This window comes from Bombus terrestris, chromosome 7, assembly GCF_910591885.1.
Source record: "Bombus terrestris chromosome 7, iyBomTerr1.2, whole genome shotgun sequence".
Taxonomy (NCBI): domain Eukaryota; kingdom Metazoa; phylum Arthropoda; class Insecta; order Hymenoptera; family Apidae; genus Bombus; species Bombus terrestris.
The window spans coordinates 21,801,871-21,828,563 of NC_063275.1; the positions used below are offsets into that span (position 1 = coordinate 21,801,871).

Here is a 26,693-nt window from a genome sequence, read left to right on the forward strand (position 1 = left end):
ATGAATTTTATCGCAGCTTATTACGATATGAATTAAAAGTTCGCATTTATAATCCGACTTCTTGAGCGACAGAAATAAACAAATACTTATCCAACGATACTTAACTCTAAACTTAACTTTCTAACATCAAGATAGAAAATCCTGCGTAATTTTCACTTCCTAACATCGTTCCAACTATTCCGGCAAGTACAATGAAATTCCAATTTTAAAATAGATAATTTCCTAATAAAGAGTCTGAAACTTCTACCAAAAACTTCTTCATCCGCGAGGAAACAAAGTTGCCTAAACTCAAGCCGCCCCAATCTCGTACTTCTTCGCATGCCAATTACGAATAAACGCAGTATGCATCTCCACAAATCTCTCAACGAATCCTACATTCCCAATCCTACAACCTAATCACCTAAGCCAAAACAGGCCGTGGAATCGGAGAAATGCGACCAATTAAACGCAAACTTCGACAGATAAAGTTTCAGGTTGATCAATTGTTTGCTAGTCACCGGCAAATTTCTTACGTCACGTTTAGCCGCTTAAGGTGCTCGTTTAGGGTAAGGGCCACCCTTGTGTTCCTTCTGCCCCATTCTCATGCCGACACTCCCTTTATCGATCCCACTCTCAGCCCTCTTTCTCGCTCCATCCTCCCTCGCGCTCTCTTTCCTCCTTTTCTTTCTGCCTCTCCCTTTTTCGCCCTCTTTCGCCAGGTTCCCGTCGTCTCTGTCCATCTCGTTCCCTCCTCGTCACTATCTGCGTCCCTCTTCACCACCTAGTTACCCCGGGGAAAAGCTAGAACCGGTTCCATCCTCCGTCACCCTCCTCCTTCGCAGACGCCACCACCATCGCAGCAGCCACTGCTGCCACTCGCCTCTATAAACCCGACCAACCAGGAAGCACGTATCTGCCCTTTCGAATTATCCGGCTGGCTTGCCGCCCTTTGTTGCACGCGGAATTTCGTTTAATTAAAATGAGACTGTAGGGCCGACTGGCTTTCTCCTGAGAGGCCGCCTCGCTCCGCTCGCTTCTTCTTCGATTCTGTCAGCTCGAGAGGAACAAAGTGCTGGTCCGAGACGTTTGAACGTCTGAAAGAATACGCGTTTCTCCGGGCGTTTCGTGATTTCGTTCGCTGCCATGGAAAAATCGCCAGTTTCCTTCGCCACGATGGCTCAGGTCATATGCTTTCTAGTGAGTTCGCGATGGTTCAAGGTGGGTCGAGATGGTGTGGTAGGACGTGGATCGGTTTAATCGACGTGGTTTGATGAAGATCAATATTGGAAGATGATGCAGAGGAGTTTGGAGATACGAAGTGGCGAGAGGAGATCGAGAAGGGAAGATATTTGTTTGAGAAAGTGAAAGATTCTGAATGAAATGTGGGTTGAAAGGTGGAATAGGAAGCAAAGGGGCAGAGAGTTTTATACGTGATCGATTAAACAATTTCTTGATTAAGAGAAGATTGGAAAAAGTAGGTCTTCAGTGAACATTTTTATGAATTATAGAGCTATACTGCTAGGTCTCTAAATATCGAGTCGTGTCATTAATATTTCTGTAATACCGAATTAATATCTCATTTGGGCAAAGTTTCTCTAAAAATGCAGCTCTTTTATAGATATTGCATTAAGCAGATCACGAGTAAACTTAACCACGTCTATACCTATCAGACTATCGATGAATTATAATTACAGGAATGCGGAGTTTTATATTTTTACAGAGGGAAAAGATCGAATGGAAATAAAAAAAATACACAACAAGAGATTTGCTAATAGAGAAAGAAGAAAAAACCTTTCCCTCGAAAGAGAAAGACATAAGTTTACATAACTTGAAATAAATAAATGTAAACAGGGCCCTTATATTATTAGGGCTAGTTAGAATGCATCAGCAAGTATCAGATGGGAAAAGTAAGTCGCGCATGGATATGCAAATTAAAAAAGGATAACAATGTTGCGACGAGAGAATACCAATGATAGAATAACAATGTTGCGACGAACGGATAACATTGAAAGAATAATCGTACGATCATCGTTGTTCTTTATTCCTCTTCCTCTCTCTCCTTTGTTGGACGCAGTGAGAATTTTCGTGTGACCACGCGGAAATTAGCTTCGATTACGATCTTGGGAGGTGTAAACTGGCAAAATGGCGGTGCTCGAAGAAGGAAATACATTGTACGGGGCGGGGCTAAGCCACTGGAAAGGGCAGACGGGTGTTAATCACGCTATCGAAGCAAGGGATCGACTAATTAACAGCGAGTTAATCGGTCGCCTTGCTGGCCCGAACCAGCCGCACGCGTTCTTTGCCATTCTGCACGCGTTTCACGAATTTTTCAAGATGAAGAAAGGTCACTGGTTACGTCTCCGAATATTAAAGTAAATTAAAAAGCGCGTTGATAATTTATGACGATATCTTTTGCTTCGAAATATTTTTAAAATGTATGCCCTTCAAGAATATCTTTTAAATCCTAGAAATTCCACAAAGCTATTAATATTTCTTAAAATACTAGAACAGTCTAGTATTTTTCGTACTAAAAGGCGTAAGAATCTGTTGGTTTTCTTATTTTGACAGCACGTGCCAGTCACGTATGTTTGTTGAACGATAAAATACACACAACCAGCAACTGATAATCCTCGACCATACTTGAAACAGTATCGGACATAAACGATAATTCTTACGATTAAATAACGATTCGCAAAACTCGCTGACAAAAGACAACGATCCATTCGAAGAACGTGTCACGGCAACAAAGAAACGATCGTTTCCACCCAAACGCCGAAGATTCACAAAACGCCATCTCCACGAGCCAGAAGCTCGTTTGCAAAAAGCCGAGTCAGCCTCCTCTTGCACACCCAATCTAACTGGTAGCGAAACCAACGAAAAACCAAGAAACGCCAAAACCCATCGGCATCCGTCACTGTCACGGTATCACCGTTCCGTGTCAAGCTTAAAGCTACGTTCACACTTCACCGTGTCCCCGTGAAACTCTTCCCCCGCCTATGCGATTGATCTATTATGGCCCGTGCACACTGTACGCTCTCACTACGGTGTTCACGCGTCCCATCCTACTTCCATGTTCCAGCATTCCAGGGGCAAAACGATCGCATCGTGACGACATCACCGTGTGACGATGATCCGATGGTAATCAGCAGCGGCACGTTGCGAAACAACGAATCGAAGATTCCTGTTGTGCGCCACGAGACGACGATGACGACGACGACGGGGTGAGACACAGGGAGAGAGAGGATTGCAAGGCGTCGCGGCGCTGGTCGGTACTAGACTTGGCGTCGGTTCGTTCGTTAGCTGGACCCTCTTGCTCGCCCGTATTAATTTGCTTCCTCCTCCTCTACCCCGTCGACACCGCCCGCCCCCTCCCCCTGCGCCTACCCTCCCCCCTTTCGTCGCGGCCCGTTTCCTCGGTCATCCCCCCCAAAACGAAAAGGGGGCTTCGGGTCGCCCGTGGTCTTAGCTGCTGGCTGCTGCCGCCACCAGCGCGCATGCGGACCACGCTAATCACCCTTCGTCCTCTACCCCCTCGGACCACCCCCTCGTTGCCCCGCTCGCAGCCCACGATGTGCTTTCTACGCGCGACGCCGCCGGCTCCATGAAGGTGAGCCGGCAGAAAATTAACTGGAACTACCGACACTGTCTCTGTCTACCGTGTACTCGATGAACGGTGGATGGAGAGCGGAGCTGAATGGTCTCTGTCGCAACAACGAGCGTGCTCCAGACCTACTTCGAGCTAGTTACTCGCGACCGTGACCTTCCGGTTCGATGAAACCAGGAGACTCACGGGGAAATTAAAGCTGGGAGTTTGGTGAAGGTTGCTGGCACGAGTGTATTTGGTTTTGACGCTGTTTAGAGTCTACGGTTTTTGGCGAAAGGGTGGTTGGGAATTATTAGAGCGTCAACCATATTTTAAATTTTATTGTAGATATAGGAATGTCGAAGTCCTTATTTCTTTCTTTCGTTAATTTTTTATTCGTTTTCTTTGGTGACTATTTTTGTACAGAGGCTTCGAGAAAGAGTAATTAACTAGATAGGATTTGAGATATAAATATGTCCATCAAATATAATTGCTTCAATAAGTACAAGATAATAGATTTCTGTAATTTATAAAATCTTCTTCCTGCATTTCTAATTTTCGTAACAGACTCCCACGTAGTATCTATCATTCCGATACATTTTTTCATCTCGATAAGCTATTTTATTTGCATATTTTTATTTGCATTTTTCTATAGATTAAAAACATCTCATCTTCGTACGTAGCGCGTCACTTGCTTAAAATTACGTTTACAAAGACTACAACCAACCTAAGCGAAATTGATTCGTTTCTCTTAATTTTTCATTTCATAATTATAAAAATCTCTACTTGCGACGACCCCGTTAGGAATTCTTCGATTTCTTCAAATAATTTTCTAATTTTAAACCATCAGCCAAAAATACACGAAGAAAACATTTTGCTCGACCTGATGCTATATACATAGAGTCAGCATAGTGTGGTCGATCGAAGGGTCGATGACGTGATGAGACTTTCGAACAGACCCAGACCGAAACGCGCGCGCCAGGAGGGTGGCGGCCCGATAGTAAACGAGTTATTGGAAAATCGTGTGAGGGGTGCGCCGAGGGAGAGGAGGTCAGCAATTTTTCGCCTCATTGGCTGTAAAAAGGAGACGCTTTATCGTTCGCAACGGCGGCAGTGGCGACGTAACCGAACGACGAGGTTCGAACGGGAAGTTCGAAGGTGGGCCGGGGGCATTAACACCGGCTCGTTGTAGATGTTGATCAGGCGGCGCATTTTTACCGAGGCCAATTTGCCGGGGATGAAGCTCGCGTGACGTTCTCCCGCTGCTCCATCCACGTAACCGCAGATAAAATATCACCTGCCCCGCCGAAAGCTATGGAAATTACGCTGGAATTTCGTTGGCAGCGCGCTCGCGTTCCAGTACGGTGTGTGGATCGTGGAGAACGAGCGATATGTCCTCCGAGGCGAAACGTAATTTCGAGAGGCGAACGTCTCTCCAACTTCTTGACGCGAGCTTCATGACCCTGTTTTCCACGAATTTCAACCGTTTAACCCTTCAGCGGTGAACGATGTAGCCATGTAACAACAAGTATGATTTCTTCACGTATCGCTGTCTGATGTAAGCACATCCTTATCGAAAGTTTTAGCGGATGCTGACAAAGTTTTCAAGAAAGTTGTAGATGCTTCGGATAGAGCATGAATTTTGAACTGTATTTAGCTTTCAGGAAAATTGATAGTGTATTTCATAAACGCGTGTCTATTTCTTTCTCGTAGAAGATAACTCCATTCTCTATAGAATAGAAATAGAAAGTGCTTATCAAACGAAATAATATTTCGTCGTATCTTTTACACACTAGACTTTGAGCAATTTTCCTAACATTTGTATACACTATATAGAAAGAAAATAGCAAGTATTTAATGAAATAATATTTTTTGATGCTTTTCAAGAACCAGAGTTTGAACAGAGAACAGATAACGTTCATAGATGTGTACGTATAAGGTAGAGCATTTAATCGAGGCCGATTATAGCTTTTCTCTAGTTATAAGTAGGAGAAGTGTCGGAGGAAAAACGAATTTTACTAAAGCCAATAAAATGCAAGTACAACTTGGTATTGTCCATTTAAATATGTTTGCAACATTGAAAGTATGCACATAGGTAACACTTGAAAAGGACAAGGAAGCAAAAGTTTCATTTCAAAGAACATGAAATAAACATTACTTACAATTACCTACAAATAATTGAACATACGTTACAACGCGATGCTTCCATAAGATTTATCATTTAGAAATGGATAACACTTAACTACCCTATCGCCGATTGATTCCAACTTAATCAACCTAAAATTAAGACAACATACAAAAATTCTACGTTAATCGTACAAGTCTCTTTGACAATTTTCCTACTATTAAACGACTCGAGCAACAAGCAAACAATCAGCCACAGATCCATTAAAATTCCGCAACGCCGGAGAACCGCGATGCACAATAAGCTCTCCACTTCTCTCGATTAGAATCTTTCGGATCGTTGACTCTTCTCACGGGCCAATTCGTGCCATAAATAATGTAAACGGCGTGAAAAAAAATCAAACGCCTCTTCTTTACTCGCTTTACACATCCTACGGTGTCCCAAGTTTAATTAATCGGCCACGTTTCCATATACAAACTTCAAACAACGATTTAAACATCAAACTCGACGCTGGAATATCATGGAAAAGCGACGTTGAAAAGGGCGTATCGACGCCATTGACTTCGCTACGAAAAGAAGAAGCTGCAAAAGACTAGGAGATGACTCGATAAAGGCAGCGCACGATGAATCGAGTTCAAAGAGCTCGAAGATTCCGAGAGTGCGGCATATTCGCGGGTATAAAACAGCGAAACGCTTAGCATAGTAACATCGCGGGAACGGGGGCGTCATTACCGTATTGATCGCGGGGGTGGTTCCACTCACCCCTTCGCTCTACCGGTTCCCTCTTCCTCTTTTCCGCCCTCTATCTCTGTCCATTTCTCTCTCCCATCCCCTTATGATACTCTGTTGTCGAGGATCAGCAGGGTAAGGGCCAGACCAGAAGAGATTCACAGGCGAAGAGAGGGTTGAAAGTAGGACAACGAACTTGCCGGCATAACGAGTCTCGGATCAAAGGACCAGTCTGCACGTGGAACGATCCGATAATTTGGAATTGCGCGCCATCATGCCGCTATCGATCGCCTCCGTGATGATTGTGGACGAAACATGCGCCCTCCATGATGACGCGCCCACCCTGCTGTACGCATGGGATGATTTTCGAATTATCCTTGGAATTACTCGGTCTGCGTGGTAGCCGAGAATGGTTGGCTGGAAATTTTGATTTATGTAGGTTGAAATAGGATTTGTATTATGTTAGTGGATGCGGCGGTTCTTGTAATACGTTTGTGAGGATAAATAACGAGAAGTAAAATGGAAGTTGAAATGTTATTTGGGAATGCGTTATATGTGGGTCAATCTCAGCTTTTGAACGTTTAAATTAAATAAAGGATGAGAATTAACGTGGAATGACGTTTCCCTGGTACGTTTAGACAGACGACCACGGTGAAATAAGGTGGAATTTCGTGTACAATTTGAAAGTAAATCGTGCTCTGTCTTTGAAAGTCGAGAAACATTCGGATTATAAACTATTATGTTCATTATTCGAAGATCAGATATTCATCATCGAATGTAAGAATTATATTCCAAATATTTCGGACACATATTGTCTTACCTGCACTACCGATATTGTTGGAAAATACGACCTACGATTAATTGTAAAACAATCTGAAGCCACAATAAAAACATTATGATCACACGTAGAAATTTGAATTCATTAAATACTTTGTGATAAACTAACACGCACTAAGTACCTTAAAATGATCTAAAAAGGAAGTAATCTTAATTAATAAAATTTCCAATAATATTTTGATTATTGTAGTATACTACTGATCGAGTATTGTTACCTTCAAAGACTTCAAATGAAGAAACACCTCTACTACGTAGTATTAAAAAGAAAATGATATTTTATTTTAAAAGATTTGAATGGAAAAGTAATCTTTTTGTACGGGACGATGACGAAATGCACCCGGTTCTGATTCAGTCAGGTGATATTGACCTCCATGACGTCAAACGAAGTTCGAAGATACTTATTTTCTTTTCTTGCCGTAACCCACTCCTTTACATCCTCGCCGATGGATCCAGGACCCGTTGCAAGACCGGTTTGGTAAGAATCAACTGATCACGGAGGCAAGAAACAACTGAATCACTGTGGCTTCGACCCTTCAACTCAAGGATCAAGGTACGGATTGCTTCGTCAGAATGTCGAATATTTAAAGAATCGAGAACGAACAGTAAATTTCAAACAATGCCACAATATCCTGATTATTGTGTAATTAACAATGGTCAAGACAGTTGTATAGGAAAATGGAGCGTGCAGAAAGAAACTAACTTTTCACTTAGTAATATCGATTCAAACATATTATAATACATCAAACTTTTATAGCGAATGAAAATAACGAAGATTCTAGTTTCTGTGATTTTAATGCTAAATATGTAATATTATCTTATAAATTTCCAAATTTAAGATAGATTTGCTAATATTTATGACATCATATAAAAAATATTCTTTGTCAATTTGAATCTATTGCCTTCGTATGGAATAAGTAAATAAAAAAGAATTTCTGAATCGTATAATTCATGCGACGTCTTCATTAGGTGGGCTTTTTCATACTCTTCGATAAAATATTACAATAATTGTAGCATCTAACGACGATAACAACAAGCAAAGTGAAATAAAATCATCGCTAGAGTACCTCTCCTACCTTTTCATATCATTAAGTCACTGTAGCCTGCCTATATTCTCACCGATCATCACCAATATATACACAATCAGCCAAAAATGTGAAGATACTTTTCCAGTTGTCTCTATCTTGAATCACTTATGATGTAATACTACAAATACCAATACAAATATCTTTCACTTCGATCCAATTTCTCGTCAATGTGTTTCCTCAGATAAAATTCTAATTTAATTCCTTTTTTTTTTTTTTTAATTCTTTTCAATTTTAATCGAATGCAACACGTAACGATACCAAACTTCTGGTCGATAATGTATGACGAAAACGCATTCTTACAGTCACACACAACTTCCGTTTTCCCAGAACATTCTACAAAAGGAATACAGAAACCTGTCTGTCAGAAAGACAACCTCTCGTTATTCCACGTTTCCACCCTCCAACTTTTTCACCCAAAACACCTGCCACTAAAAAATTCCATGCCATGGTAAAAACTGAAGAGACGATAACGTCGAGAGGTAGAACGCACGAATGGAAGAAACCGAAAGAAGAGAAAGAAGAGATATTCGAAGCGAATCGATCGGTTGGTCGCTCGTGTGCCGGCCGACGAAAAAATAAAAATGAACTTGCTTCTCTCTTCGTGTGTGGCGTGGTTGTGTGGCGCGACGATAAGTTTACCGGGGCACAATGAGCACGAGAGGATGCGGGACCTGTACCAAACAGGTTACAAAATAGTGGGTTACGTGAATCACGCTCGTGTCGCGTGCAATGTAACCGGGTCGTCGATTGTTCGCGCGAGCACGCGCAGGATCTTTATCGAAGGAGCACGATCAAATCAACTATAAGGGATATTCGAAAAATATTCGATTGTAAGACGCACTGCAAGTTATCGAGTTGTCGTAGAATTATTTCAGACAGCTAAACCTTAACGTATTAAAATTCTGCCTTAGACTACGCACAGAATAATACAATTTGTTGCATTTACATTACGCGACACGGATTAGATTTTAATATAACGACGAAAAAATGAGAAAATATTGCATACTTTAGGCTTAGTAAGAAAAAATATCACCAATGTCAGAAAAATAAATGAATTTGTTGTAGCGTCTTAGTCTACGTGTTTGAAGTTATGGTTCTAGTGTTTGTTTGGATTTTATGTTGTTAAAAAACGTTATCTAAAAAATTAGTTATTAGTATTATGTTAAAAGATATAGAGAAGGAAATTTAAAGGGTTGTATTTAACAATTTGTAACAATTTCATATTCAATTATATTTACTTAAAACTCAAATGGTAAGTTTTTGAATTGAATTTATTGGAACCAATCGGAGTTAATCAATTGACATAAAGATAGAAACTGGATAGAATAACGTAATATAAGAGAAAGTGGTACAAGTGTATCTTTTTCAAAGAATAAGTTAATAATGGAACCATCGTATCTGTAAAGATGAGCTCTACGGTTTCGAAATCTGCTTCTTGCGGTTGAAGCGTATCTTGAAATTTCAAACGGAATACGTAAATACTTTGGTTTCTGTGTTACAACTTGAAAAAGCAATTGATTTATCATAAACAATAATATCTTCCTTCGAACGATAAGAGAGAATATCGTATAAATATTAATATGGTCTGTCGTATCTTTTTAACATATTCAAGACAAAGCTGTTATACGGAAGAGAATATTCCTTTTATTGGATATAATACATTTCAATAAAGCCTGCAAAAAATATCAAAAATAGACATTGTACGCGAGATACGAATACATCAAGAATAAAATAAAATAAAATAAAATTTAGCCGCACGAATTGCAGGAAAAACTGAGACTTTATGTCTTCATGTTTCTTACAACATAATCTCATAATAATGCTGCAAGAATGCAAAAGACAATATGAAACCAAATTTCAAAATTCGTTTTCCAAATCAAAGCCAAATTGCTTCTAATGCACAGAAATTGCATACAAATTGCTTCTAATCCATACAATGACGGCAATAAACGTCGCGAAATTGTCTTTCGATTACCACATCATAGTAACAGGAAGAGATAATGCATTCTCAAAGCCTACGCAATCATGATCGCTCGTCAGTCGAAATTTTAGGCTTGCTCGACATGGGAACGGGGGAAAGAATTGGCCGTGATCGTTAACATAATAGTGCAACAAGTAGGACTGGAATGATTTAATGTAGCACGTGATTACACAGGAAATTCGCAATTTCCATACGGTCTTGCCACCGCAACGTTCAACGACACACCGACTCACAAAAGAAAGCAAATTGCCATAAAACGTGCCTTCGTGTGCTTGCTTTTTCATTAAAATTACAAGAACCTACGTAGCACTGCGCGAAGAAAAAAAAATGGTTAGGTCGATCGAGACCTGTTAACCCTTCGAGTCCTAAATTTCTAGAATAAACGACAATATACAATTTTCGTAAGGAATGAGAAACGAATGAGAAAGAAGAAGCAACAACGATAACAGAAATGGCGAGGAAACGTCGCGTTGCGTTATGACGAATGCGAATGGAAGTGATCGTTTCCCGTTATTATACGAGAACTCTGTAATAATCGGTGTAATTCTCGTTTCTCGTTCAACTGTAAGAAATTATATAGACGTGTATAAATCAACAGGCATGCAGACCATACGGAGGGAAACAAATACGAATGCGCGTAATTATTGTCTTTGCAGATGGAAACAATAAGCTGAAACCGAGCGTACAGAATGTTGCTTCGTACGTCTGCAGACTGATCTTTCCTCAAACGAGAAATTGTATTATCTTTTTAAATTAATTCGTGTTTTACAATGTAAAGATTGCGTAGAATTAGTTTGTGAAGTCGGAAAAATTAATTTGCGAGGCTTCAGAATTAATCTCATTGAGACGTAAATTTAAATAAAATGAAATTAGTAAATTCGAAAGAGATGAATCTTGAATTAAAGAATTGTTAAATTGAGAACGTAAGAATTAAGTATTAAGAACTTACAAATTAAAAATCGAGGAAAGTATTGCAAGATTCAAATACGTGTTTAATAGAATGTGACAGCAGCGGAAATGAGTCTGTTTCCGCAATAAGAACGTATAATCGATAGAAATAGCTTATCTTATGGTATCTATTCATAACAAGTCACGATCTCAAACCTGATTGTAAACCGATTTAATGATTTACAATAACGCTATTAAAAAATGATTGACTCTGAAAATGAGTTTCTGTCGCTAAACGTATACTAAATACATTGTGAGTATACACTGTATATTTCACGAACGATAAATTAATTAATTTGTCAAATAATTTACAACATTGCAACGAAAGATATAAGGGAAAACATTGTTAAAAATTAATATATCAGAAAATTAACAAACTGAAAAGTAAATATTGCCAACAGCTACAATAAACTAATATCGATGTCGAATAAATAACAGTAAATACAATTAATTATCACATATACGTAATTTAAAATTAAACAACGACGATCTCTTGAAACTGATATATTGATACATGGAATTTTTGAAATAAATAAATTTAAGGAAATACACGTTGGCTTCTAAAAAAGTGATACTAAATGATCGTGGGCGAACCACTTTACAGTAGCTATTTTGTAAAATTGTGCCGATAACTCGTCTAGGAACTAGGTTCTCCGGTTCTCTACAAAGAATTTCAACCGGTTTCAAAACGGTAGCCAGTGAACTCGATTCCTATGATTTAACAAAATTACAATTTACCCACTACTTTTTCTTCCTCTTCACCCATCATCCGCATCTCCCTGTTTTTGTTCGATCTGAAACTCCATTTCATCGAGTCCGGTTTCAATAAACAGCGGTTAAACACCTTGGCATACGTATACTTGATGGTAATATTTTAAAGCTGAAGAATGTTATTTTGCGTTCACGATATTTTTATAACAGTTTAAAACACAATTGTAATTTTCGGACAGTAATTCAGAGTAATTTTATATTATTTTCTCTAATTTTCCTCGGTACTTTTACTCTTCTGTTGCTTTTGTACTACGGGGATCATCATATTACGATTTAACATAATACTTTCAAGGATATTTTTATTCAGAATTTCAACCATTTTCTGTTTCGTCTATTTGCATCGATAACCATACCAATAATTACAATTACATGCCCGAAGAATTATTAATATGCCAGAATGAAAATTTCAACGAATCGATATCTAAACAATTTGTAATTCGCCTAAAGCATATTCATGAATTACAATAACGACCATTGGTATCCATTTCATCATCAGCCATAATTGTTAACAAACAGCGACATCAAATTCCAAGCCCAACTCGACAATCCAACGTTATCAAATTCTCTGTAAAATTGGAAAAACAAAAAATTTCCGTACTTGGAGCGCACAGAATCAATAATCATAAACGCGACTGCACAATACAGCGACTATCCATGGAGGAGAGGGATCGACCGACAGACAAACGGGAGAAACGAGAATGGCCAACGCGTGCAACGATCCAAACAATGACGCGGTAGTCGACGAACCCGTTCCTCGAAATATCAGCGATATTTCCTGGAATGGCTGTCTTAAATGGACCAAACGCAGTCCCGATATCTTGCAACGGGAAAATAAAAACAAAAGAAAACAGAGGAGAGCGAAAGAAACGAGAGAAGGAAAAAGAAGAGAAAGAAGAAAGTTCAAATCCTTCGAGATGCTTTCTTTCTTCGCCATGCAACGATTTACGGTCAACGACTCGTCGATCCTCTCCCGTTTGAGCTTTTAAGATTACCCTCTGTCAATGCCACGAGAAATTACCATTCCCGCCACTGTCGGCCGTTATTATCGAGATTACGGATCATTATCGTTCTGTGCGGCGAGTCGAGCAAAAAAAGTTCATTTATCGTGGATCAAGACGTTGGACCGCGAGAGACGAGCATGAATTATTCAGCGAGATCGATTCGTTTGGTAAATCGTGGCCACGATTACGCGTCATACGCATCTTCGCCATTCGCTCTCCCTTTCTCTTTCTCTGTCTGTCCACGGATAAATTAGACCGAATAAGCGGGTTCCACGGATCGTCGCGTTGCGAACGTTCGAGGATCGTGGCAACAAGGTTGCGATTGATATGTTGTGCAACTGCAGAAAATTGGACGAGAACGGATCTGTTCGCAGAAACATTCGATAAACGCAAAGGACACATCAGATAGACGTTATGGCACGCTAAATAGATGCTGTCAACCGCTTTTTTGCCACATGGTTTTACGAAGAATTCCGTAGTTTGTCGGGAATATATGATAATCGGTTTTGCTTTGCTCCGATGAAATTGGTATCATCGGTGAATAATTACAAATTATTAGAGTGCGTTGAAATTAAAGTAGTCGTAAAAGTATACTTGAGCTACAGTGGAAGGAAGATCTCCTTTTCCAAGAGATAATTCGCATTCTTTAGTACGCGCATAGTTTTATTATTAGAAAATGTTTTATCCGTCAATTGCATTCTAATGGTGGTTGTAAGAAGTAACTTTTGCGTCTAGACGTAAATTATTCAGCGATGCTAATAACGTTTATGTATGTAACTATTAATGGAAAACTTCTAAGTATGCAAAGTCTATGCTTCACAACTAGGAAATTGTTATTAAAATATATCCATATCGCGTATTTTCATAGAAAAGATAATTACGAGGAATTGATCAGTAAAAAAAGAACTAACATATTAATTTATAGTTTCTAATAACACGCTAAATAGTACACACTATTACAACGAAAAATAAATTTGCTACCCTCCACTACACAGTTGACGATAAATAATTTTCAATTCTTGCGCTTCATCGTCAAGATCTTATTCCATAATACCGTTAGACACGGTGAGTTTTATCCTCAAGTTTCACGTTATTAATTTTCCTGCCTTTTTCGAATCGTTTTTTGAAATTTTCTTACACGTGCAAACTTATATTCGAAGAACTCGTAAGTACTTGGACGACTTTAATAGATTAACATATCGTAGTTCGCAGTGAGATCGTCTCGGAATAAGCTACTTACTTGAAAAGTTACTTGAAAATTTCACAGGCTCGTGAATAAATTAATATGAGATACCCTGTATTAACTCGTTTAACTTTCAGGGTATAATAGAATTATACATATCTGAACTCTTCCAATTGTAACAAAATTTCAGTTAACTTTTGATTACACGAACTCCTGCTCTTGGCATCTGCTCATTTGAACTTTAATTATATTTATCTCCTGATGAGCTTAAATGAATGAAATTCTGTTTTAAGATTGCAGCACAAAATTCTCTCAAATATCCAACCAAGCGCCCAACTGCAATTATAAAGTAAGCTACAAAAACTATCGGTACAGCCTTATATTTCTTCTAAGATTTACATATTAATTAATTAGCCTCGAGTACAAGCGTATTAAAGTGATCGGAAAAATTGAATCCCATGAAAATGAAACGTTTCGTAGCCACTGTACAACAACACACGTTTCTAAAACGTAACGAGATCTTCGAACCACCAACCTCGTCAACGCTAAAGCACCGATAACGCGAAGCCGCAAGAACGCGTCTCATTGTTCTCGAAAGACGAAAAGAAGCTGCTATCGAAGCAAAGAGTATCATTACGGAAGACGTTCGATAAACGAATCGCAAGAAACGTCCGTATCGTTGGACGTGCTTCTGCTCGGCGATCCGTACTCCTCCTCGTTCTCGTAGCTAGAATCAAATCGTTAGACATTCCTCCGCGTGGTCCTCGTGAACGAACGATTGAGACGTTCAGCACGGCGACTCGTGTGGCGCATACAAGGGGAGTCCTTGTTACCGAGTCGCCAGTCGCGAGTTGCATGCTTGGTAATCTTTCTCGAGCACGGCTGCAAAAAGCAGCGGCCATTTAACGAAGCTTAAAAACAAATCTCCGCGTTGTACCCGGTACACTTTGCTTCTCTCTCTGTTGGCCGACGTCTCTCTATCTGTATGTGTCTCACCGTTCCTCTCGACGAACCGGCGGACACGCGAGAGAACGTATCACAATGCCTAACGAGTACCCTCGTGCTTGATGCGTCTCGCGCCGGACTACGTACTGCCATGTTTCTAAAGACACACCGAGTGCTTGTTCTGCTAAGCGCTTCCCTATTTTACTGTTTCGCTTGTTACCTTCGTTCTTTTTTTTTCGGATTCTCGAGAACTTTTTCTCGTTATGTCCTTTTGGTCGTTTCTTCGAGGGATTACGCTTTAACGATCGTACGTGGGAACTGCGAGATGAAACGTTGCAATGGGCAGTGGAAGATTTCGGTGAAATAATATTTTGTTCGTTGTGTTAATTTGTTGGAGCGTCGAGAATTTGTTCAGTCACTTTGGAAAGAAAACACCGCTGCGTTGTTGATAGCTGCATTTTACTCGTTACGATATATTTTCGCAGAACGCGGACAATTTCTTCGGTCATTTTGTTCGTAATTACGACAGTTACGTCTGTAATGGAATGGTAACAATATACGAGAGTGGAGATTCGTGTGCAGCGATTGAAAATTTTAATATCGTATTTTATATTCGTTATGATTTTTTTCTAGACTTTTCATGCCGTATAACGAATGAGAAGTAATACGCGACGATCGAAGACTTTGAAAGGTTTTACAAAGCAATTGTGTAAACCTTTGTGTGGTTTCATAGAGGGAACATATGGCTCTGTAAAAATTGAAAAACTGTGAATCGATTGTTTAAACACGATCTAATCTTCGTTCCATAAATTCTAAATAAAACAAAATTGCTATACCGAAGGTGTTTTGTATTAATAGCGTTTCATAATCTGTGAACTACGAAAAGTAGTCCATAAAATGAAGATACTATCTAAATATATTTACAATGAAAATTAAAAGGAATTTTAATTAGGCAGACTTTTTAACATTTTGACACCATTTTACATCTATATAATTTGGACAATAAATTAAAGGAAATCTTTATGTCTATCCTCGTGCAGTTAATTACATTTATATCGTATTAATAACTATTAAAAATGTGATTTGTATCGTTTTTCTATTTCGCTAGTGTTATTGGATATATTTTCATTCGAAGCAAACGGCGGAATTAATGTTGAACGATAAAGCAGGTAACTAATTCAGGTGAATCTAAAGCGTACTCCCTACAATTGAATACTCTGTAATATTATTCAAGAGTGACCTTAAAGCTTGTTTATGCTGTAAGAGACAATAGTTCATTCGGACCGTATAATCAAGGTCTGAACTGTGGCTCATAAATCATTTAAACAATTCAGGTCGTTGACAAATTCTTTGCTCTTAAATATTATACGGTAAACTGGTTGTCGCCCACGCATTCACCAAGTAGCTATCGAGTTTTGTGTACAATGTAGCTGAAACGTGCACGAGACATTCATTCTTGATTCAAGCACGAGGTTGCCACTTTGTACCGTAGTAAAATAGGAACGTGTTAATTTCTCTAACCTTTCGTTTATTGCATTCTCAATTTCGTCGACTACCTTATAGTACTCTAAATGATTCTTTCTATGGCATTCGTTTCACAAATGACCGACAAATATGCATTCAGGCATCGTAAATTATTGGATAAGTAGTATAAAAAGCAAATCACGATTATAATAATTGGTAATAATTAAATTGGTTAAACTTCGTTCTAGAGCATTCAACATTTGTTACTTATTTTCATATTTTGTGGTATCGTTCGAGGAAAATATGAAAAAATACACCTTTGAGGTTAAAATTAGACGTTTCTTGGAAATCAAGAAATTCAGTGGTATTTTACTCTGCTTATAGAAATCGAATAGAATAGAATCGTGAAAGAAATATATGGCTTTCGTTTTCAAAGTAATTTCACCTCTGTCTACAGCTCAATACCAATAGTATGAATAATGTAACTTCACGAGTTCTCTCGTTGCATTTCTTCTCTGCACATTCATCCTTTCGATTATCTTAAATTCTAAATCTAAATTCCTGTGAATCAACGTTCTTACTAATAACTTTCTTGATGAACGTAATCTCGCAATAAGAATAAGACAAACTGCCATATCTAGAAAGCAATACTGTAACATAGAAAAAATTCATAAAGCAACTGTTTCTCGCTTCAAGTAAGAAGTTTTAATTCTCAAGTACAACGTATTTTCGCATTAACAAAGCAACTTTCTCGAAGCAGCGTGGCAATGCAAAATTCCCGGTATCTCTCGGAAAACTAACTCATCGGAGCGTACAGCGGCGAGGAAGCACGGTTGAAATGATATTTCTCGTTGCGCCTCTCCTACGGGATCCTCGTGGCGAAACATGGCGTCTTCGCGTACAGACGAACGGCCACCATAAAGGTACCTAAGATTTCCATGAAACGGAATTCTCCTCGTTATCTCGTCGACGATGCTGCCTCGGGCCATCTCTCGATCTCGCGTGATAAATTGCACGCGAACGCACGTGCGTGTACCAACGGGCACATTCCACGTGTGCCCATACGCTTAATTTTGAGAAAAAGGGAACAAATTCCGAATCGAAAGTACTGCACTGATTATAAGGATAAAGTGAATCAGATAATAATTAAGTAACGAAATCATTACGCGTTGCGTATTGGATGATGGTCGATGGGTTTATCAAAGTTTGTTCGAATTTCTTTTTCCTTTCCCTTGAATGGATAACAAGAGATGAAATAAATGTTTTATGGAATAAGTGAGAGGATTTTGAATTTGTAGAGTTGAGTACTTTTGTGTTGGATATAAGTTTTGGATATAAATTGGACGTAGATAATCGCTATTAAAAGTATAATACATATGACGTTATGTCGTATAATACGATTTAGTCAAACTTCGAAATTTACTTACGTTTAGATAGTTAAGATGGTTGTGTAGATTTGGGAGTTATTTGTTTACGAATTATAAAATTTGATAGCCAGTAATAATTTTAATACAAATAGTTTTCCTTTTTAGGTTCAAAACGAAGGACGAGCGTGGCATTTATGTGGTCTAAGGGTTTCGATTGACGTTTAAAATCTCGTTGATTCTATAAATTAATAACGCGTCGGCAATTATAAATATGCAACAAAATTTGATCAAAAGCAATCGAAATTGTAGTAAAAGAACAGACCACAGTACTATATAGATATATACGCAGAGTTTATGGTTATAAATTAGTATTGATGCGCCACCGATGGAAATGAAATTTCATGAAAGGCTAAAGAAAATGTAAAATATGCAACAGCGCTGTATTGTTTAATGAAATTAAACTGAGAAGATATATCTATCTACCATTACATTATAAAATACATATTCATCAAATTCTTCGCTAAAATGGACATGTGCATTTCTTTTTAATAAATTTACTGTCGAATAACTATGTAAAATGTGTTTATGCTACGTTAGCAACAACAATAATTTTGCAATATGGACGTGAGATATTTGTATTTTTTGGAAAATGCGTTGAATGTGTATTGAATGAATTAAAACATGCATTTTAACAATATCTGCAATTAAAATTTTTTTCAATACGAACACGAGGTACCATCGGGGAATAATTAATGCGGACGCTTTCAGGAAATAATTAATATTGACATTAATAAAAACCATATTTTAGAGGAAAAGTATCAGACGAAAACACGGAAGCTTTATTTTCTCCGTCAATTAAAATGTTACACAAAAGAGCTGTCGCATTCAAATAATAAAAAGCTATTCGTTCCAAATTGATTTCGTACACATATCTACATACTTTTCATTTGGATTTTCACGACGAATTCTAGAGAATACTTTAATTATTCGTTCAATTGGAAGAACATTTTCATATGTATCAAAATAAATTTGCTCGCTAAATGAATATATTTTCATCTTCTTGTCGCCAAAAATATATCAAACAGGCCACAAACGACCAATATTGAAATTATTACGTATCGTATCTCGGTGGCAAATAAGTATCGATTTCATACGTATGAACTTTGCTGCCTGTATCCAATCACATTAAAAACATTTTCCATTAAATAACAGCAGCAATAAATTTCGAAAATTGGTAGAACATTCGTTTAAAACGTTAAATTTCATTATTGGAATAAAAATATACGATTATATATGTGTGTGTGTATATATATATATATCTGGTATACTAAATATTAAATTTTTTAACATTAATTTCAAAAAGTACGTTCTGTATCAACCTAAATATCCCCAAATATCTTTTTACGATATTCACCAAATAATTTAACACTCTGTATCATATTTAAATTATACATATTAATTCAATCTTCGTATTACACGCCTCTATTCATTTATTATTTCGACTGTCTACTTAGGAAATAGTGTTAAAATATGAAAAACGTTGTTAAAAATTGCGAAAAAGATACAAAAATGCCCTTACAAACCCTATGATAACAAATGTGTCTGAATTAACCTTCAAACCTTCTTTATATTCAGCAGAGAGTACAAGACCTTTTGAAAAACAGGAATGCAGACGAAGAATATGTACATCCAAAGTCTCGTCCTTTCTTTTAAAAGATGTATACTAAATTAATGTCAAAAATCTCCATTGGATCGACTTTCATAAGAGATGGTTGTTGTGCAAGAACGAAGCAGTTTCGCGATTTACTTCTATGGAGAATGTAGCAACAAATCGCACGGCGGGATCAAATTGCAAACTTACGCCCACGCGCGCATTTTGCGGCACGCTTTGCCGTCACATGTGTAAAAGGTTGAAAGCTCGTTCGCTCGAGTTGACACGTACGAGCATACGTAGGCAGCGGTTCAAGATTGAAAACTATAGCTCGATATACAGGCCAAAAGGCACGGGGAATAAAGCGAAATTCGCACTTTTCGAGCGGCCTAGCTCCGTTACGACGTGCGTGGGTTGCGTCACGATGGATTACGAAGACCGCGAGATTGCATTCAATGATCCGTATTGTGCATTATAATGTAGAATCTTGATGCGAACAAATGGAGCGGTATAACTACATTTCTGAGAAAAATTCACACAAAATTAGGTTACGTTTCTTAGGTTCAATTGTGTATAAATTTAGAAGATTAAGAGAGGATTTATTTCTGATAAAATCCTGTAATGTAATAATTAATTTTCTACGATTAAGAGAATCCTGATTACGTGAGAAATTAATGGCTTTGTTTATTAGCTAATGCCAAGACAAAATAATCCTTATAGAAACTAAGTAATCATAAAAATATACCAAAACATTGTGAAAGTTGACAAATTATATTGTAAAAAATTCCAACGAATCAGTTTGCTCCTCGTTCATTGTTAAACATATTCTATGTACTGTTACGATGAAGTAACATTACTCTATTAAACTTGTGTTTTAAGGATCTTTGGATACTAATCGTTCGCCACTTATTTTCGAACATGTACACATGAAGCATTCAAAGAAAATTAAATCACGTGTTAATTCACCGAATCTACAACACGATAGAAGAAGAAAATCTAGCATTCTCAATGTAACATTTAAAAATATACACAAAATTAAATTGAAATTTTTTGCTTAAAATAATAACTCGATATATTCTTTCGTTTTTGCTCCAACTGATATTAATAATTCATTTCTTTGAACAACTTTAAATTCAACGTATCTTTTTTCTACTCGCAACCCACGTACAATCCCGCTCGCATCAACTGCAAAGCACGATTCTTTAACATTTGCCACTTTGTTTCTCCTATTCAGGAACTGACTGCACAAAGTAGCTAACACGTACTTGGTGTACGTGCCTTGCATTTAGCTACAGGTTACTGTCAATAACCTAACAAAGCATGCATAAACGCCTGTCGTCCATGATATCCAACCTCGTTCACAAACGAAACATTCCGCTCTTTTGCAAGCATCCTTGCGAGCCTAAAGTCTTGCCATCTCACAAGCAACTCATAGCTTTCATCTCATCAATCATTCGCTAATTATGCAACCAGTTGTACCACAGCTTCTATACACTCACCGCTTCGCGGACAGTTCAGAAGGTTCTTGCTGTATTTTTCGAAAACTTTGCTCTACCGGAGTCTGTGCGAGCTTTCACAGGATGAGAATACGTAAAGAAATCACGTGTATCATTATCTACCGCTTCTCCACCCCTGCTAAGGCGAAGTTTCTTCTTTCTTTCTGCTCGGCTCCACCTCGCGTCTTCATAATTCATACGTCCCGCCTAATGGAGATTTAATTTTGCCCAGTTACCACGGTCCCCACGGTCCGTTTTCATGGCTTTCTTCGAATCCCTCTTTTTCCACTTTTCTATCGTCGCCTTCCCTTTCTCCGGAGATTTTAATGTGTTTTCGTGCTCGTCGTTCGATTCGTTTAATCGTTTGATTCCTTGGATCGGATTTCGTGAGATAAGAAGTCGGGATTCTTTATGGGTTTATCTTGTCAGTGGTTAGCTTGTTTATGTACTTGATAAATTCGTCAGATTTGGTAAATTCGTGAATCTGTTAATTTTAATTTAGTGGAATTGTGGGTTACTTTGAGCTGAATCATTTTTGAACTAATATTCTGTGTATTTTATAGCATGACTTTAGTTTCTAAAGGCAAGTGACAAAAAATTCATCTAGATTTAATAAAAATTCGTTTTTATTTGGCTCTTAGTTTCATTTACAAAGGTTAATTTTGGATACTAAATACAGAAAGTTGTTTGTTTCGTTGATAGAGTGAAAGTGTTCTCAAATTTCCACTTTTCTGTATTTTATCTTGTACTCTATGCTCATAGACAGATAGTTTGCATAAGATGTGTAGTACAAATTAGAATTAAATACCCTGAAATTAACCCCAGCACACAAACATTCGTAACTTTAACTTTAATCTTTTTAAGGATTCTCATATAGGATTTATTTAGATAGAAAACAAAAATCTGGCAAACGATGTAAATATCACGAATATTTGTACTAGAAAAATATTATACAACGTTTCTGTTTTACAGTATGTATAATCTAACTGAAACCCAATCTAGTTTGCTCTAATCGCTTACGCTCTACGCTATCGATTAATAAATCATCATAAAATCACAAGATTAAAATCCTGGAAATATCGTTAAACTAGTGTCTTCTCAATTATAGTAATCGTATTTCACAATAAAAGAAATACAAAACAGACACGAATCCACGTTTCGTTTTCGTCTTATGCAAAACCAGTTCACGATTTACTATGAGATGACCGCTGCCTCTTCCGCGTTTCGAGAACGAAGGAAGGTCGTTCTTATTCCTTGTCTAAGGTTCGCCATGCCCGACCAGGTTGATCCTGGCGTTCAGTTAGTAACTCAATCCTCACCGAGTAAGGCTTTTCCCGGTGCTGACCGGCAGTGTCGGTTTATTTGCTTAGGAGCTCGTTAAGGCTAATCCACGTCTATTTACGCCGATCGATAAGCGATCGAACGGTAAGTACCGGTGTCGGCGATACCTCGAACACCTTCTACGAACGCGAACAGAAATCACGGAACGGATTGAATGGGAATTCAATTCTTTTTCTCCGATTCGACTGAATTCCATCGACGTCTCTGTAACTGGTAACGTTGAAACTTGAATCGAGTTTTAGTTTCTTCTATATTCTTCCTATTGTTTTTCTTTGTATTTTGCGACAATATTTTTTCCTTGCCATAAGATAAATCTTGTTTTGCTTTATGTTACAGCGTTGAAGAATTAGGTAGGAGTTTTTTTAAAATTCGTTTTTAAATTGTGTGTCATATCTTGCACATTTTGAAGCTTTCTAGTACGCATATTTTGATTTCCACGCACTTTACAAAGACACGCACTATCACTAATTAAAGAAGTGCAAAATGATAAAGTTGTTAAACGGATGAAGCTTATATCGGATTGTTCGAAGTTAAAATTATGAAGATTCACAGAAAAACGATTTATAAGAAAAAGAGTGGGAAAAAGAGTTTCGTAGTTGGAGAAACATTGGCTAAAATCCAAACACACACTGATGATTTATTAGTCTCGAACATTAAAAATCACCCGAACACTTTGATTTTATCAAATAATAATTCACGCAATATCTGTACCATTGACATTTCCACAGTATAATACGAAATTATAAATTGTATCTTATCCCTCGTATCCTATTATACGTAATATAATTATTAAAAATCTATTACTTATAACTTTAAGTTATCTTTTGTATTTAGTGTCACAATAAAACAAACGAGTATTTCTTAAACTGATCTTCTCATAGTTCGAGCTCTACCATTCTAAATATATTACACTGTGACGAGATTAGAAAATATAAAATAATCGTATAAAGTGAATAAAACTCGCGAAAGACGAAAGGCAAGGAGATTCGCGGCAGACCGGCAGAAAACTGATCGAGTGGCCGATCTTCGACTGTGCCTTCCACCTGGACAACCTGAGAAGGGGTTGCAAGGAACCCGCCTTTGGGGTTTAACGTGCCCCACAGCTCGTACACGCCAGTGTAGAACCTGCGTCGGTTCCCCTCTTTCTAAATCGAAACGACGTCGATATCCCATTCAGTATGTCCCAATGCTCTCGATCGTCGTGATCTATTGATCCCCACTCGACCTTTGCGTGGTAATCGTATATTTCATTGGGCGAATTGAAAGCACCAGGCTCGTTTCTATGTTTGCTCGAAGGGCCGATTGTTGTGTCGCGAGTCTCATTGTCGGACAACGACTTTACACTGAGAGGAACGGGGCAGATTTCTCAGAAGTTAACGTGTTCTCAAAAAGTCTGTGGCTGATAGTTGCGGAAACGAACAGGTACGTAATAGAAGATAATAAGATAATAGAAATGAAGTATCGTAAAATAGGTATCTTTTTCAAGTAATTGGTATTTCCTAGCAACAAAGTGTGGAAGATAGAGATGAGTTTATTAAAGTCGATCTTGCGATTTTTCTTTCTGTTTTTTCTTCTTTTTGTAATTTTAAATGATTGTGAAAATACAATTTGTAAGAATGGTTGTATATTAAAATATCCAGCTTAATGAACGTTACTTGGTAATTATAGCGTGGCAATTTTTAGAACATACCCACAGATACACATTTACTTAGATACGGAGCAATAACTTCGCAGACTTTTACGTATAAGATAGAAATTCAAAAAAATGTACACTTTGCATGTCATTAAGTAAATTAAAAGCTCCAGGAGCAAACGAATTAAACACTGTATCGTTTAATTCTTAAAATTCATTTCTTCAATATTCATTTCTCGTCATGGGGTTAAAGTATTCGCAAGAAAACGTATTAGAAAAGAAGATTTAAAGTATCTCGATCTGGCTAATCAGAATTTGAACGAGAAGATAAAATCGACATTCAGCAAACGTTGCTCGTACGTAATCTTCGAATAAGCGTACCTTGGACGAACAAAGGAAAAAATGCCAATTTATTTAAAGTACCAGATTCATCGAACAGAAGATTGATTATTTCTCGTTTTCTTACATAATTTTTCCCCCTTATCTTTTCGTCGTTTTTATAAAAACGCGCCTCCTGCATCGCACCTTCTCAAGTACCTAAGGTATATGCATTGAAGAACGGATTTGTAGGCTCGGTCGCGATCGACGGGGCGCGATCTAATGATCCATGATCGATTGCCAGGCATCGATCGCGGTAATAGGTATAATGAGAGAGCGATATTACGATGCAACGATAGTAATCGGCGATCACGAGGGATGTCTTTAAAATTCTCTTTGCAAACGGTGAATGCGCGGTTTCTGGTGACGTAATCGCTGCATGGGATCTGCTCTGACACAGGATAGAGGCCGGGATTCGACTCTTACATATCCATATATCGTGGCTCTCGTTTTGGTCGTTTGATTCTTTCACGTGGAAGACAGTATTATTTGATCGATAGATTGCGTGATTGAAATGATTGATCGGGCGAAGTAATTGGGAGATACATTACATTCGATGGAATGATGTTTTCTTTTTTTTTTTTTTTTTTCTTACCCAAACACGTCCAACACGTTTCTCTTTCTTCATACTCCGTATGAAGAATAGTTTCGCTTCTACTTCGATTCTAGTCGTAACATTTAGTCGTATACGCAGTAGCTGTAATAACAAAGCATATCTGCATGTATATTGCGTGTATTAATTTCTACATTTCATTTTCTCGATATAAATCTCTTGCTAACTCGTGGTAAAGTATGTACCTTCGGACGATGGAAGGTTTAACAAGTGCGGATTCGTATGATTGATACATGTGTATACATATTAGCGTTCAAAAATATGCAGGCATTTGTTCAATTTCAGACTCGATTTAATTTCATTGCAAGATCACAGATAAATCATAGAATGTCACGATACGATAAAATTAATTCCCGAAAGCTATTGTGTGCTAAGATATAAATGTCAAATTCAATGAACTGTTTTGATCTTTATACACTGCATTATATTCAGATTGTTTTATTCCTAAGTTATAGATCAGGTATATAAGATACGTTTCTAGAACCGATATCATACGGTATGATTAATTCCAGCTTACCTAATATCAGCAGACAGATAAATCAATGATCAGGCTGTTGATTTCAAGGTACGTCAATTCATACATAATATCAATCATAATTTGTAATTGTCCACGAAAATGACAAATACCGCGTTTGGTCGTTTATTTGCCATTAATTTACATATTTTAGTAACATCCATGTGTACTGTTACTGCAGATCATCTGCAATATCCTGCAAAACAACGGTATTTGTCTACCGTTTCAGAGTACCTATTTTATATCAGCGCTTGATACTTCCATTATAACATACTGTATAAAATACAATATACAGAATATGATGTATAACGCAAAAAAGTATAACACATCGCGCCGTGTCTTCAAAACTTGAACACAGTCAAGCAAAGAAACGGACCATTGCTGTAATCCCACCGTTACAAAAACATAATACACCAGGTTCCATTAGCCTTACGACCTCTGCAACCGTGCTTCCAACTGCTCGTCTCACAAATCACAATTATTCAGCATATTCGTAAATCTCGAAACAAGTCCTGCCTTCCTCTTTCCGTCTCACTCTCCGCCATAGAAAAATTAAAACCGACCTCGCGTATCTTTTACCCTGATCGTGTCTCCTAACCTAACCGCTTGGAAAAGAGCCCCGAGAAGAAGAGCCTGAGAAAGTTTCTAACCAAAAAATATGCCTCTACCACCGGGCATATTTTTTTCTCTCGACATGCAAATTAGGAAAGAAAGGGTGAGGGAAACACGGGGTTTCTCCTTTAGAACCAACGATTCGTCCCATCGAGAGGGAAAGAGAGAAACGATCAACCCCCGAGGTGGAACGCCATCGAGTTTCGTCGACCGTTTTCCAGCACGGTGCATAAAAAGCCGGCGCTAATTATGCGAGGACACATACCTGGCTCCGGTGAGACATTAATGCTAAAGTTGCGGTATTATACGCGTGACAAGCCGCGTATACGCTCATTGGGGACACAACGTGGTTCAGGGTGGTGCATGCGCGCCAGTGTTATAGAGTATATACCTGAAGCGCGGGAATGTCACAGACAATGCGGCACGTTAGGATACACGCAGAAAATTCTGTTTCCGC

At 38.0% G+C, this 26,693-nt stretch overlaps 1 protein-coding gene and 1 long non-coding RNA gene across 2 annotated transcripts in view; one reads left to right on the forward strand and one right to left on the reverse strand.

Moving 5' to 3' along the window:
* Positions 1-26,693, reverse strand: part of LOC105665946 (UPF0489 protein C5orf22 homolog) — a 321,845-nt gene that overhangs the window by 98,515 nt on the left and 196,637 nt on the right. The window lies entirely within an intron of this gene.
* Positions 15,129-19,292, forward strand: LOC125385422. Its single transcript, XR_007224678.1, has 3 exons — positions 15,129-16,336; positions 17,392-17,554; positions 18,164-19,292. It is a non-coding gene; the product is annotated as an uncharacterized LOC125385422 (long non-coding RNA).